This window comes from Taudactylus pleione, unplaced genomic scaffold (assembly GCF_031769625.1).
Source record: "Taudactylus pleione unplaced genomic scaffold, aTauple2 ptg000025l, whole genome shotgun sequence".
Lineage (NCBI taxonomy): Eukaryota > Metazoa > Chordata > Amphibia > Anura > Myobatrachidae > Taudactylus > Taudactylus pleione.
The window spans coordinates 4,576,602-4,590,510 of NW_028284427.1; the positions used below are offsets into that span (position 1 = coordinate 4,576,602).

Here is a 13,909-nt window from a genome sequence, read left to right on the forward strand (position 1 = left end):
CAGATACATAATTGATTTATTTTGGTATGTCAACTCCTATGAAATAATGTAAACAAATATGGAAGTATTATGTAACTTAAAAGTAGCTTTTGCAAAGATGCAGGTTTTTAATGGATCACTTTGATGGAATCTTATTTTGGGTTGTTACTTTGGTTAACATGGTTTGGCTTTCCTCCTAATGGGGCTGGTACAGTGTTTGTAACAGTCAAGTGACAATGTCCTTGTCACTACTGTTAATACCACATCTCTCTGAAATTTAGTGGCATTGTAAAAGCACTGTCTACTTGAAAAATATATCACGAGTGGCAGAGAAAGGCGATGTGGTCATAGGGCTCGATTCAATTCAGCACGATGCTGAATAGGCCCACGCTGTTTGGTCCAACTAAAGGATTTCTTCTCGCACCCCCCTGAGGGGGGAGTGTGAAAAAGCCGACAAAACTGCGGTCCGTGCATCTGTTTTCCTTAGCACGGCTCTAAGAGCTCTGCGACCGGCACTTTAGTCGGAGAATAGCGGTTCTCGCGACTTAACTGGCAACTGTTGGACCAAACAGCATGGTGAATTGAATAGCTCCAGGAGTTCCCTCCAGGGGCTATCCAGCATCGTGCTGAATTGAATCGAGCCCAAAGTCTTTGAGACAATGTTTTCCTATTTGAAGGTACTAGGAATTTCACAGCCTACAGATGTTCAGAAGACAGATCTAAAATCCACAAACTGGTTTGGAGGATGAAAAAACAATAGTGCTTGCAGAGCTCCTTCATTTTAGCATGCAATAAAGCAAGCGGTAATTCAGCCCCTGTCCCTTTAACCAAGCCAATGGGATGCATACACTCTGCACATGCTTCCTCCTTGAAGGTTTTACCCAATTCAACATAGTCAACAGGGGTTGTGTTCTCTCCTCTGTGCATGAGGCTATGGGGGGGGGGGATTGGCCTGTAAGTCAGGGTGGGGATTGGTTTATTTCTCTATCTCCCTCCAAGAATAATTCCAAAAGCTTTGTTCCTGGCGCTGTCTTCCACCTCTGGCTAAAAATGGGCTCCAGGGGTAGGCAGTCAGGCCCAATGAAATGACCTGCACTCATGCATATTTTTTACCCATTAAACAAATTGGAGGAAAAAAAAACTGCTCATCCTGGCACTGGATTTAGGGAGCATCTCCAGAGCGACTCATCCTTACCTGCAGGCAGTGAAGAAGCCCTATCTGTAGCCCTCCTATTTCTGTTACCCTCCCTCTGATTTGTAAGTGGTTTATTTCTCTGTGATGGTGATAGAGAGCAGAACAGCATTGTGTCTGTAAAAATCAACTTTGAAAAGCACAGGGGGTTCAGTGGAGGTTTCTATATGTATGTCATAGGGTTTAGAAAAAAACGGGAGATTGCCTGTAAAGGTGCCTACACACTTGGCGATATTTAACCCAATCTGGCCGATTCCGGCTCATCGGAACGACAGATGTAAAATATGCCCAAATTGTGAGTCCCCACTCACGATCACGATGCGATGTGCGTCCCCGCTGGTCGTACATCGCATCGTCAGATCTGCCGTGCTGTAGGGCAGATCTGGCAATCTGGGACACAATGCACTGGAAAAAAGTCATGGATGCACGATGGATCGTTTGAAGATGGACCAAATCGTGTGCAGAGCTGCCGGGGAGGAGTTTCAAGGGAAATCGTACACGATGTTAGATCGCGTGCAGATCGGTAAGTGTGTAGGCACCTTTTATATTGGGCCTCACATTCTGAGGGGTCACAGTGGAAGATATTTATGTACAGTTGTTTAGTGCAATCGTAAGTAACGTTTTGTATCCCAGGAGTAGAAGACAAGTCATAGGCAAACGCGGGGGGGGGGGGGGGGTTTCCGGTTGCCTGGAAACCCCCCTCCCTAGCCCACATCATGATACCCACAATTGAAATAGCATATAATACAAAAGCCTGCCCTCAGTGTCACAAATGAAATTATTAGCTCGACCTGTTGATCTTTTAAAATATGTCAGTCCGTAATGAATATACTTGTGCACCAACTAGGAAATCTGGAAAACATGCACTGTTAGGGGTGAACTGATATAAACTATCTATAGGATCAATTATTAATACTGTATAATAATACACTATCCAGTACATAAGGAGACCAATCTGTACATATATGTCCAGGGCAGTGCAAGGTTCTTTTTCTGCCCCTTCAGATTCCCGAACTTGCTCAAATGATCTGCAATGGAGCCCACATCTGAAATAAAAACATTTAGCTCAGACAGGATGGCCCTATTGCCCCATATAATGGCTTACTGTTATTGCTGGTCCTGTATACGACAGAATTATTACATACTGTACACTACTGTAAACTGTACTTCATATGCTGTATATTATAGCTGGTTAAGTGCTGATTCTGCCCTTTTCGTGGACTGGCCACACTTTCTTAAAACCAAGCATTTGGAAACCCCTCTCTAGAAATCCTGCGTTTGCCACTGCAAGTTAATACTGCAATTTGCAAAACTTTACTCTTGGCTGCAGTAATTGATGTTAAAGGTCCCCTTCACGAAAGTCCTCACCTTACAGGTTTGTAATACTCCGGCACTATTATTTGTTACATTTACTGTTTAAAAGTATCCTGCACATTTGCAGGACTGGGAGCCTGCGTTCACTGCACACACATCGCATGGGCACCGCAAGGTAAGCAGGCATAAAGTCATGCAGAGACCGCGTTACATCTGCTTCAAAAACTGCGATAAAACCAGCTTATCACAGTTCAGTATATTGCCATCAGACCGCGATCCCCATAACATCTTACAGGGGATACATTATCCACTAATAATAACAGGACCACATGAGTAGTCTATGGGGTCAATTCATTTAGGAGCCAGTTAGCGAAAGCAAGTTTATTTTCTTCTTTACTCCTCCATGGCAGCCTCATGATGGGATATAGGACCTGTTCCCCTGGTATAGACAGGAAGTTTTTTTCAGGGACTTGAGCCCCCCCCCCCCCCTCTGCAGTATATATTCCAGCCCCTTTGTCGTCCTTCTTTTCTTTTTCTTACTGTCTCCTAACAGTATAGATGTAGTGCAGGGAAGTACCCCGGGGTCCACGTCATGACATCTGATGTTTGGGACCGGTACTATACCGGCGTTGACTGGACACCCGCGGTCCGGGGCTGTTCCTGGAGTTGGCGGAGCATTCAGTTGGAGCTCCTTGCTGATTATGAACAAAGATGGCGCCACGGCATGGAGCTGGCTGGGGTGTGCAGGCATGCAGCAGTGGATCTGATGACACGTGGACCAGAAAGCGTGCGGCCGTCAACTACGCATGCACCCGACTGGGTCTAAGGTCAGAGGGCTTTGAATATGGCACCGCGCATCGGAGGTAGAGAGCTGTGTTTCTCTCTTACCTATTCACTTACTTGCTAAACGGAGGACTGCAAACTCAAAAGGATGGAATCCTAGCCTTCACCACAACAGCCGAATGGCGCATGTTTACCAAATCGGCTGCCCAATATGTCTGGCCGTAGCAACCAGTTGTGAAGTCATTGTCGCTGGTTCCTGTGGCCATATGGGTCGGTTGGCCGTACACACATTTTTCAGATATATCGCATTTGCAAATATGTGAACAGCGGCGTTCACAAATATATTGTATGTACACATCAGATGACGGTCCGTACGATCTATAGTTCATCGGCTAGACAAACGATATATTGTCTAGCTTTCCTGCTAGGCTGTTTTAGTGGGGCGCCACACCCTGCCCAGTCTTGAAACTCTAAAATGCGCCCTGTCTTTATGGCTGTGCCCCGCTGAAACAGCCGGCCGACTGCTGTCCCCCTACCCGGACCCCTACCCAGAGTGTCCTACAGGTGGGAAAAATCATGGTTAAACAGTCGTCGTTGGGTGACTAGATGCCGTGCACATACGCACGGCTTCTGATCACTCTGCAGTGAGAGCTGTGGGGGTGCCCAGCATCTCCGTGAGTGTTGGGCATGTCCCCTGCAGGGACAAAAAGAGTGTCTTAAGCATACACCCCTTTTGAGTGGCCACGCCCCATTATCGGGTGATAGTGCTCATTTTCACGCCAGGTGCCCCGCCGCCTTCCGGCCCTGACGTGAACACTAATTGTCCAATGTGTACCCAGCATTAATGATCATTCATTAAAGCTGACAATCTGTAAAATATATGTAAGTGCGCTACACCTGTCTGTCATAAAGGGCTTCATATCTTAAAACGAAAGAGGGGATTCAGGAGGATTTTATAGTTTGTATACAGCACAGGGTCTGCAGTTAACTTAACAGTCATTGGTGACGCTTCCTCTACCATTGATCAGTTAAGGTCCTTTTTCATCTAGTTAAACTGTTTTTGACCTTTACTGCCCAAAGCTTTGCTTGACTGATGTACAGTTGCAACAGTGCTCCCCTGCTTAACTGGTGAGTTTTCAACAACATATCGCAGTTTACCAGTAGGTTTAATTACTCATAATGATATCCTCTTTGGATAAAGTGCTTATTTAAATACGAAGAGTATATTTACTCCACAAAAACTAAGTAGCGAGACAACTGCCTGCCACATACACTAGTGTCTGGACTCACCTCAGTGCCAAACTTGATATGGGGCTGCTGTGTACCTCCTTAATACAAGTTCCATGTTTATTTACACATGTCCCAGGGAATTGGCCAATTTGGTCTCAATTCGATGCTGTGGCGCAGTATCTTAAGTTCATTTTTACAGCCAGTTTTGCACTGTAGTGTGTTAACTATTCACCATCGCGTCAGCAAGATGGTATCCGGCCACAATAACATACTATCAGATCGTCTAAATATTCATAGCAAATGATTTCCAGCTTTGAGTGTGCTGATGATGTTTTGGCAGTTAAGAACTCCTCTTGTGAATGCACATATGTCTGCACTAGGGACCGTGTACTAGGTATGTTGAACACCACAAAAGGCAAGAAGTCTGTTTGATATAGTAGATATTTCAGTTTATTCATTGTGGTAATTTTTTTGGTGTTTGTTTTGTACATCAACCATTTTAGGGTTGATCCTCTAATCAACAGCCGACCTTCATTTTTATTCCCCACACCCAGAGGTGCCAAAACTTGGTGAATCAGAATGCAGGTTGGCTGTTTAATCTCAACACTAGAAAAACGCATGATTTACAGTTTGGTAAAAGTGGAAAGGTCCCTGTAATAGTATTCAGGCTAAGCTCTTTTGAAAGGGCACCGTGCACTGTCTGTTTTGTAAATGCTGCTTCCTGTTTTGAGATTGCATACTTGCGCCCTGCACTTCTCTGGGACGACACAAGCCACACACATACAGTCACTGACTGAGTCAGGGAGCTACCGTGGAGCATCAGTAGGTGGGTTTAGCAAGGGGCAGGGTGCCTGGCTACAGCTCAGCCTACAGGAGGCACACACCATTCACAGAACAGGAGAAAGGACTCCCGCATAATGTCACCGGACGCCCACCACCGGTCGCCTCACACAAGCTGTCGGGAGCCATGCAGACTCAGAATCTGCTGTGCTCTGGTAATGCAATGGAGAGGCGAGCTTTCCGTAGCCTGCTGAGGCGGGAGCCAGACGGCAATTTAGCGATAAAGTACTGCATATAGAAAATTGGTGCATCACCAGTTTGAGCACAGTAATGAAATGCAAACTGAGCCATGTCATGGTATTCTTAATATTTCATTAAACATGCATTTAACCATGTCTTTATCAGATGTAACATCTCTTAATATTAGTGTTGACACATTACCTAGCATAATCATTTACTTGTGACCATTGTACACTTAACGCATAATTTTTTTTTCTTTTGTGTCCAACTGATGCCCTTAAATTAAAGAGGGGGAAAAAACTATCAGGTGTAGTTAAAGGGAACTTCTCATAACTTGAGATCTTAGACCATTTTATATTTCAAATGATGCGCTACTGTGTGGCTTGTGGGCATTACTGTCTTGCATAAAGGGGCACTACTTTGTGTCATAATGTGAATTGTGTATTAATGTTCATATAATGGAACATTGATTATATTCATGTATACAATTATCATTATAAATCGGCTTTAGCGATACGTCCAAAATTTTGCCCGTCTCTAAAATGAAAATGTGCTCTCCTCAGTGGTCAGCACCATGCCCCCAAAAAATCCTAGAGTGAACACTACTGTAACCAATGATTTTGCTAATATTAACCTATAAATAATTATTTAACATTACTCTATAGCGTGTAGAAAAGTTCGTCATCCTTTAAACAAAATGAAAACTATGAAGTTATTTTCTAAACACTTTATACATTACCTGCAGTGCAAAATAGTTACCCCTAATTTTATGTTGATTCTTTACAATTAGGCATAAAATTATTGTATAAGGTTATTGCTTTGTGTAACTTTTTAAATGTTCAAACATACTGAGCTTGCATATTGTAAATGTTTGCAGAATTATACTTTTGAAAAATTATGAAAAAATGATTTATGCTTTTATTATGGAAAGGTCTGCATTCTGGTTTCTTTTTTTTTTTTTGGAAGGAATAAGTTTGCCTAGATCCTATAATGGTATACTATTTATCATTGTTAGCACTTCACAATTCTTCTATATTAGACAAACATAGTTACAATGTGCTCTTTATGTATTCATTTTTTGCTTTCATTTACTGCGTGTTACTCAGTCCTGTAAAACATGTTTGATAAAGTAGATGTTTCAGTTTATAGAAAGCTTTTGCCAGATACCCGAGCCATGCAGCTAAGATGGCCACCACTGGATAAATTTAAGATCTGCAGCGCCATCAAGGGGAAATGCTGGCACTATGTACCTAAAGTAAACTTAATATGTAACAATGTAGTATGTACATTTTTAATACTTTTAATTAAATGTTGGGAATTGTTTTAATGTATTGTAATGTTATATTTAATGGTTAGCACTTTTACGCTGAAATGGTTAATGTCCAGTGCTGCAGCACCAGTGATGATTTGGTTTCCACGCTGTTCCAGTTGTAGAGATGCTTTTTTAATTACCAAGGTATTGCTGCTTTGATGATTAGATTGTTTGTGACTTCTGCCATAGGAAGTTGAATGTTATTTATCCTGCCTTATCTGAAGGATTTTAGGGGGAAATGTATAATAGCCTGTGAGATTAACTTTTTTTTTTTTTTAACTCTTTCATTTGTTTGCATTTAGTTTGCTTTTTATCTTTTACTTAAAAAAAAAAATTGCATTAATCAGCCATTTTTAAAACTCTCTTTTTATTCTTTGGGACAGTAAGTAACATCTATACCAGTGGTTATCAAACTGTGGTTCTCGGGACCCCACACAGGTCATGTTTTCCAGGTCACCTAACAGATGCACAGTTGTAGTCTTTGCTCACTGACACATTTTATAAGAGCCACAGGTGGGCTAATTATTTCACTTGTGATTCTGTGAGGAAACCTGGAGAACATGCACTGTAAGTGTCCTGAGGATCGAGTTTGAGAACCTGTGATCTATACTATTACCCAATATTTATTTTTTTGGGGGGTACAGTCTGATTTGCACATTTGTTTTCCACTTTTTAAAACTTTTTTTTTTCTGAAACAATTACTGTGACCATTTGTATCCAGTCTTCAACCTCTACCTGCAACCAAACGCAGCAATGCTCCATAGAAAGTGGCAAGTGAGGGTTAGCTGTCACAAACCACGATAGTTGCAGCATTGTGGCCATACATACCTAGAAGTAAGCGGTTCCAGATGCTGGTGTAGGAGCTTGGAGGAACAAGCTGTTGGAGTGCTTTGTTTCTCTGAACACTGCCTTCTCTACTTGTCAAACATGTTTTCTCTTTTCTTTGGAACTCACTTTTTTTTTTAAAATGCAGGTACTAAGCCTATAAAAGTTGTCATCCTACTTGTAATTGCGTTAAATGCTGCTCGTTCCAAATGCAATGCTTTTACATATCAAATGAACACACAAAAGAATAAAATGAAAACCCTAGAGCAGGCATGTCAAACTCAAAATACCAACCGAGCAGAATATTCAAGGTCTAAGAGTGTGTGGGCCGCAAAAATAAAAAAAAGTCTCATATGCAATTTTGAAAGGGTTATTATTAATAAAAACAAATGCAGTGCCCCTTGTAGTAGTGTCCCTTATGCTTTGCCCCCTGTATTAGAGCCCCTTATGCAATGCACTGTAGTTGTGCCCATTATGCAGTGCCCCCTGTATAAGAGCCCCTTAGGCAGTGCCCCCTGTATAAGAGCCCCTTAGGCAGTGCCCCCTGTATAAGAGCCCCTTAGGCAGTGCCCCCTGTGTAAGAGCCCCTTAGGCAGTGCCCCCTGTATAAGAGCCCCTTAGGCAGTGCCCCCGTGTATAAGAGCCCCTTAGGCAGTGCCCCCGTGTATAAGAGCCCCTTAGGCAGTGCCCCCGTGTATAAGAGCCCCTTAGGCAGTGCCCCCGTGTATAAGAGCCCCTCAGGCAGTGCCCCCGTGTATAAGAGCCCCTTAGGCAGTGCCCCCGTGTATAAGAGCCCCTTAGGCAGTGCCCCCTGTGTAAGAGCCCCTTAGGCAGTGCCCCCTGTATAAGAGCCCCTTAGGCAGTGCCCCCGTGTATAAGAGCCCCTTAGGCAGTGCCCCCGTGTATAAGAGCCCCTTAGGCAGTGCCCCCGTGTATAAGAGCCCCTTAGGCAGTGCCCCCGTGTATAAGAGCCCCTCAGGCAGTGCCCCCGTGTATAAGAGCCCCTTAGGCAGTGCCCCCGTGTATAAGAGCCCCTTAGGCAGTGCCCCCTGTATAAGAGCCCCTTAGGCAGTGCCCCCTGTATAAGAGACCCTTAGGCTCTTATACAGGGGGCACTGCCTAAGGGGCTCTTATACAGTATAAGAGCCCCTTAGGCAGTTCACCTTATTGAGTGCCCCATTAATGCCCCTTATGTTGTGCCCCCAGTAATGTCCCTAGTAGTGCCCCCAGTAATGCCCCTTATGCTGTGCCCCCTCCCAGTATAGAATAGGCTACACTCCCCTGTGCAGTACTTACCTCTCTTCATGCTGGCCGCTGGGCACTGCTCCCGCGTAGACGCCTGCCGCTGACTGGATCTAACTAGCTCCAGCAGGGCAGGCCGCTCACATGACATGACATCACCTGTGCACCCGCGAACTGCATCACTGGGAGCACTGGCCTCTGAAGCGATCAGAGGCTTCTCTCATCGCTTCAGAGACCAGCGTTCCATGTTTTAACACAAATATTATATGGCCCAGTCACCCCTGCCGCAATCGGATAATATATGTAATTGGGCCCACACGGTTGGGCCACATAAAATTTTTATTTGGGCAGCCGCGAGTTTGACATGCCTGCCCTAGAGCATTGCTGGTATGTCGCCTTGTGAATTGCATGGTTTGTGTCTGTATATGAAACCAGAATACCATGTCCAGCTGCTGCATTTATGCATGGGTCTAAATCTGAATGACCATGCCCATTTGATTTTTTTGATTACAGGTTGGGTCTCCGATTATCCAAAATGCTTGGGACCAGGGGTATTTTGGATAACGGAATATCCGTATTTTGGAATATTTGCATATCATAATGAAATATCTTGGGAATGGGACCCCAATATATGCACAGAATGCATGTATGTATTATATACACCTTATACACACAGTCTGCAGGTAATTTTATACAATATTTTTAATAATTTGTGTCTAACACAAAGTTTGTGTACATTGAACCATATATAATTTCAATAATTTTCTGGCTCAAACAAAGTTTGTGTACATACATAAAATTCAGTAATGTTTTATATACACATTATACACACAGCCTGAAGGTAATTTTATACAATATTTTTAATAATTTGTGCCTAACACAAAGTTTGTGTTCATTGAACCATCAAAAATCAAAGGTTTCATTATCTCAGTCAAGCCAAAAAAAATTCTGTATTTTGGAATATTCCATATTTCAGAATATTTGGATATGGGAGACTCAACCTGTATTAGGCAAGAAACTGTTTTAATAAACAGATATTAAGGAGAGCCTCGCACATTTGAGGTAATTGGTGGACCTGCATATTGTGTAGTACAAAGTGTAAGTATAGAAGATTTATTTTTTCTTTCTAGTTGTTCATCAAAACCGGTAGCCACTGTGTAATTAAGTCTTATCCCGAACATGTCAAATAACCTTTTACGATCCTTATAAATGTATTAATTCATATTTCTTAATGATTTTTTATTAAAGCAAAATATTTTTTACTATGTGGAAAAGATATTAACTTTGACAGTATAAAGAAATATAAGAATATTTATCTTGAAATTGTAATAATAATCTAAAAGGGAAAAATGGGCCCTGGAGTGTATATTGGGAAACAAATTTCTGTATGTTTTTGGAGTGTGGGAAGAAACTGGAGTACCCGGAGGAAACCCATGCCAGTCCAGGGAGAATATACAAACTCCACACAGTTAGGGCCATGTTGGGAATCGAACCCAAGACCTCAGTGTTTGAGGCAGTAATGCTAATCATTACACTATCTGTGGATTTGTCTCGGATGCGGAGGCGGGCTTTCCTTTCTCTGGCCATCTAATATCTCATAGCCAAGTATATTTGTTATATAAATTTGTGTTTCTTCATTAAGTCCAGGGATCTAGTATGTTGTTATTGAGTGTACTTTTGGAGTAGTTGCCAATTCTTTGCACCCTCTAATGTAAGTGTTAATGGAGTTAAGAGGTCATAGGCTTTCTTAGAAGTAAGAGGTCAGCTTGGCTTAACCGTATGAGGGGTATGCAATACATTTCTGGATGCACAAAAAGTATTATTTTCTACTTCAGGGTCCATAGGGTATCCACAGGATACCTTGGGGTATAGGTGTGACGTCAGTCGCAGGGCACCAAAGAGTTAAGCTTTCAGCCTCCCAGGATGCACTAGGTCCCCCTCCTATACCCCGCCCCCGGGCCAAGGCACCTCAGTTTAGTTTGGTGCCCGGCCGGAGTCGGGTGCACCTGTTGGAGTGGGGGCTAGAAGAGCCCCTGAAGCTTATTCTTCATGCAGCTGTGGCTGCACATCTGGATGAACAGCATGGACAGTCAGTCCTGACGTCCATGCTGTCTTCCCTACACCCCGCCGGTACCAGAACGCCGGTACTGATCCGGGGATGCTGGTGGGCGTCTGGGGTCACAGCTAGCGGTGACCCCAGATGCTCCGGACCATGGCCGGATTCAAGGGGGACAGAGGTAAGCAGCGGGGTCCCGCGGTGGGTCCCCGCTGATCACATGGTCCTAAGTCCCCAGGCAGGGGGCTCCCTGGGGACTGGCTGCAGCGTGGAGCCAGGCGACCAACCTGCGCTTCCACTACCCCCTGGGACAGCGGACCGCAGCAGAGCGGTAGCGCTGCGGCGTCCCAGGGGTTAAATGCATGCCAGGGGAGCGCGCCTTCCCTGTCTCACAGCCGGCGCCTCCCCCGCTGCACACAGCCCTCTCTGCATGCTGCCGACTGGTCCTGTGGCAGCGCTCCTCCCCCAGGCCAGCCTCCTCTCTGCTCCTCGGCGGCCATCTTCTCCAGAACGCATGGTGAACGCTGCTGGAAGCGCTGGACGGAAGCATCGTGGTCTGGGTCCCCCCGCATACCTCTCCTCCGCTGTGGTCAGGTCTGTGTATGCAGCGCTGTGTCCTACCAGGCCCTGTGTCTGTGTAGTTGAGTGATCAGCGCTGTTAGTGCAGGAATTGTTATTTTTCTGCATTGTATGTGACTGTGCTAGCGCTGCTGCCTGTAATCTTTTCTTCTCTAAACTGTCAGCTTTATTACTGTCCCTGTTCTTTCTGCTAAAGCCCTTGCGGTGCGGTGCTGCAGGGTGGTCTCTCGCCTATTTAATACTTAATTGGTGAGAGAGGTCACATACGTGGTGCCATCATGTCTGAAAGTGATTTTCCCCTCCGGCTACAGTGTACCACGTGCAAAGTACCGTTAGCGGAGGGGGAGGGTAGCGCGGAGGGCCTTTGCCGGCAGTGTTTGTCCATGGCGCGGCCTATTACGGTTACAGCACCGGTACAGGAGCCGCCCTGGGCTTGTTTCGCTCAGGCGTTAACAGCTTTAGTGGGCCAGTTAGCTCCGCAGCCCGCGTTTACTCCGATGGGTTTGTCCCAGCAGTCTGTGGTGTCGTCACCCATGCAGGGGTTCCCACGACAATTGGTGGTACCCCACAGTCTCCCTATTTCCCCGCTCCCGGGTTCTCAGGAGCCAGCGTGGGTTAACTCCCTGACAAGTTCTGTACAGCACTTGTCGGATGTGTTGCAAGGGGAGTCTGTGATGCGGTCTCATAAAAGGCCGGTGGCGTCTCTGTCCGCTCCTTATGAGGATGACGAAGGGACGTCTGATGATGGGGAGATTCTAGATCCTTACGATCAGGAACCTCTCCATACTAAGGACGCTGATGCTAAGTCCAAAGTATATATTCCTGGACTTATTCGGGCGGTCCGCACAGCCTTGGTGATTGAGGACGAAGTTCCCCCAGCGGCTAAATCTAAGTATGCCTTTTTCAAAGATGTGAAGGGTGATGCCACAGTCTTTCCTCTTTCGGGTCAGTTGGTGGACCATTTAGAGGAGGCGTGGAAACAACCTGGCAAAAGATACCAGCCGCAGAGACGCCTGGCGGTGGCTTATCCGTTCGCGGATAATTATTTTGCTAAGTGGGAATCCCCTCCACAGGTGGATTCTCACGTGACCCGTCTTGTCCGTAGTGCCACATTGCCGATGCCATCCATGTCCTCCCTTAAGGATGCTACGGACCGCAAGGTAGAAATCTGCCTGAAGTCCGCTTATTCCCTTGCAGGGGGGGCAGCACGGCCGGCTATGGCCATTTGCTGGGTTGCCAGAGCGATGGAGCGCTGGGCGGATTCATTAGAGGCTTCTTTTGAATCCGACTGTCCGGCCGATCAGGCGGAGTTGATTGGCAATCTCCGTGATTCGGCCACCTACATCAACGAGGCGGCTCTAGACATTAGTACTCTGGTGTCTAGAATTTCTTCAGCAGCGGTAGCTGCTCGTCGCACCTTGTGGCTGCGATCCTGGAAGGCGGACGCAGATTCCAAGAAAGGTCTGGAAGCGTTGCCGTTTACCGGAGAAGTTCTCTTCGGTCCGGATCTGGATAAGATTGTGGCCACGCTGGCGGCAGCCAAATCTGCCTGTCTCCCGTCGGCCGCTGCTCCTTCTGGTTCGGGACCATCGTCCTTTCGGTCATCTAGGGCCCAGGGCAGGCCCAAACCACAGTCGTTTCCTCGACAGGCTGGCCCTAAGAAATCGGTCAAGCCCCGGAAGCAGGCATGGAGTACCAGACGTCCGGCCCCCAAGCCAGATGACAAGCCTGCGGCCTGACGGTCCGGGCCTCCCTTTGGGGGATCCCAGGGTGGGAGGCCGCCTGCTACAGTTCGCCCAGTGTTGGTCGACCACTACGACAGACACTTGGGTTCTGGAGGTGGTTTTCCACGGATACGCCCTCTCCTTCCGGCACAGACCCCCGGCTCGCTTCTTCACCACGGGTCTCCCATCAGACCGGAACAAGGCTACGGAGCTGCGGAAGGTATTGCACACTATGCTCCAGGCTGGAGTTATAGTGGCGGTTCCATTCTCCCAGAGGGGCCAGGGTTTCTATTCAAATCTATTTTTGGTACAGAAACCCAATGGGTCATATCGTCCGATACTCAACCTCAAAGCACTCAACAAGTCTTTGCGGGTCCCGAAGTTTCGGATGGAGACCCTACGGTCCATCATTCTGGCGCTGGAACCTGGGGACTACTTGGTGTCATTGGACATACAGGACGCTTACCTGCATGTCCCTATTCTTTGGCGCCATCAACAGTTCCTCAGGTTTGCAACAGCAGCGACCACTTCCAGTTTCGGGCGTTACCTTTTGGCCTGGCAACAGCACCACGTGTTTTCACCAAGGTGATGGCGGTCATGGCGGCTTCTCTGCGGCTGCAGGGAGTCCGCATGTTGCCGTATTTGGACGACCT

General features: G+C 46.1%; 1 protein-coding gene and 1 pseudogene across 1 annotated transcript in view; both read left to right on the forward strand.

The window, feature by feature from the left end:
- FBXW11 (F-box and WD repeat domain containing 11) overlaps positions 1-13,909 on the forward strand; it is a 123,211-nt gene that overhangs the window by 14,993 nt on the left and 94,309 nt on the right. The window lies entirely within an intron of this gene.
- Positions 1-13,909, forward strand: part of LOC148539636 (uncharacterized) — a 28,155-nt pseudogene that overhangs the window by 5,612 nt on the left and 8,634 nt on the right.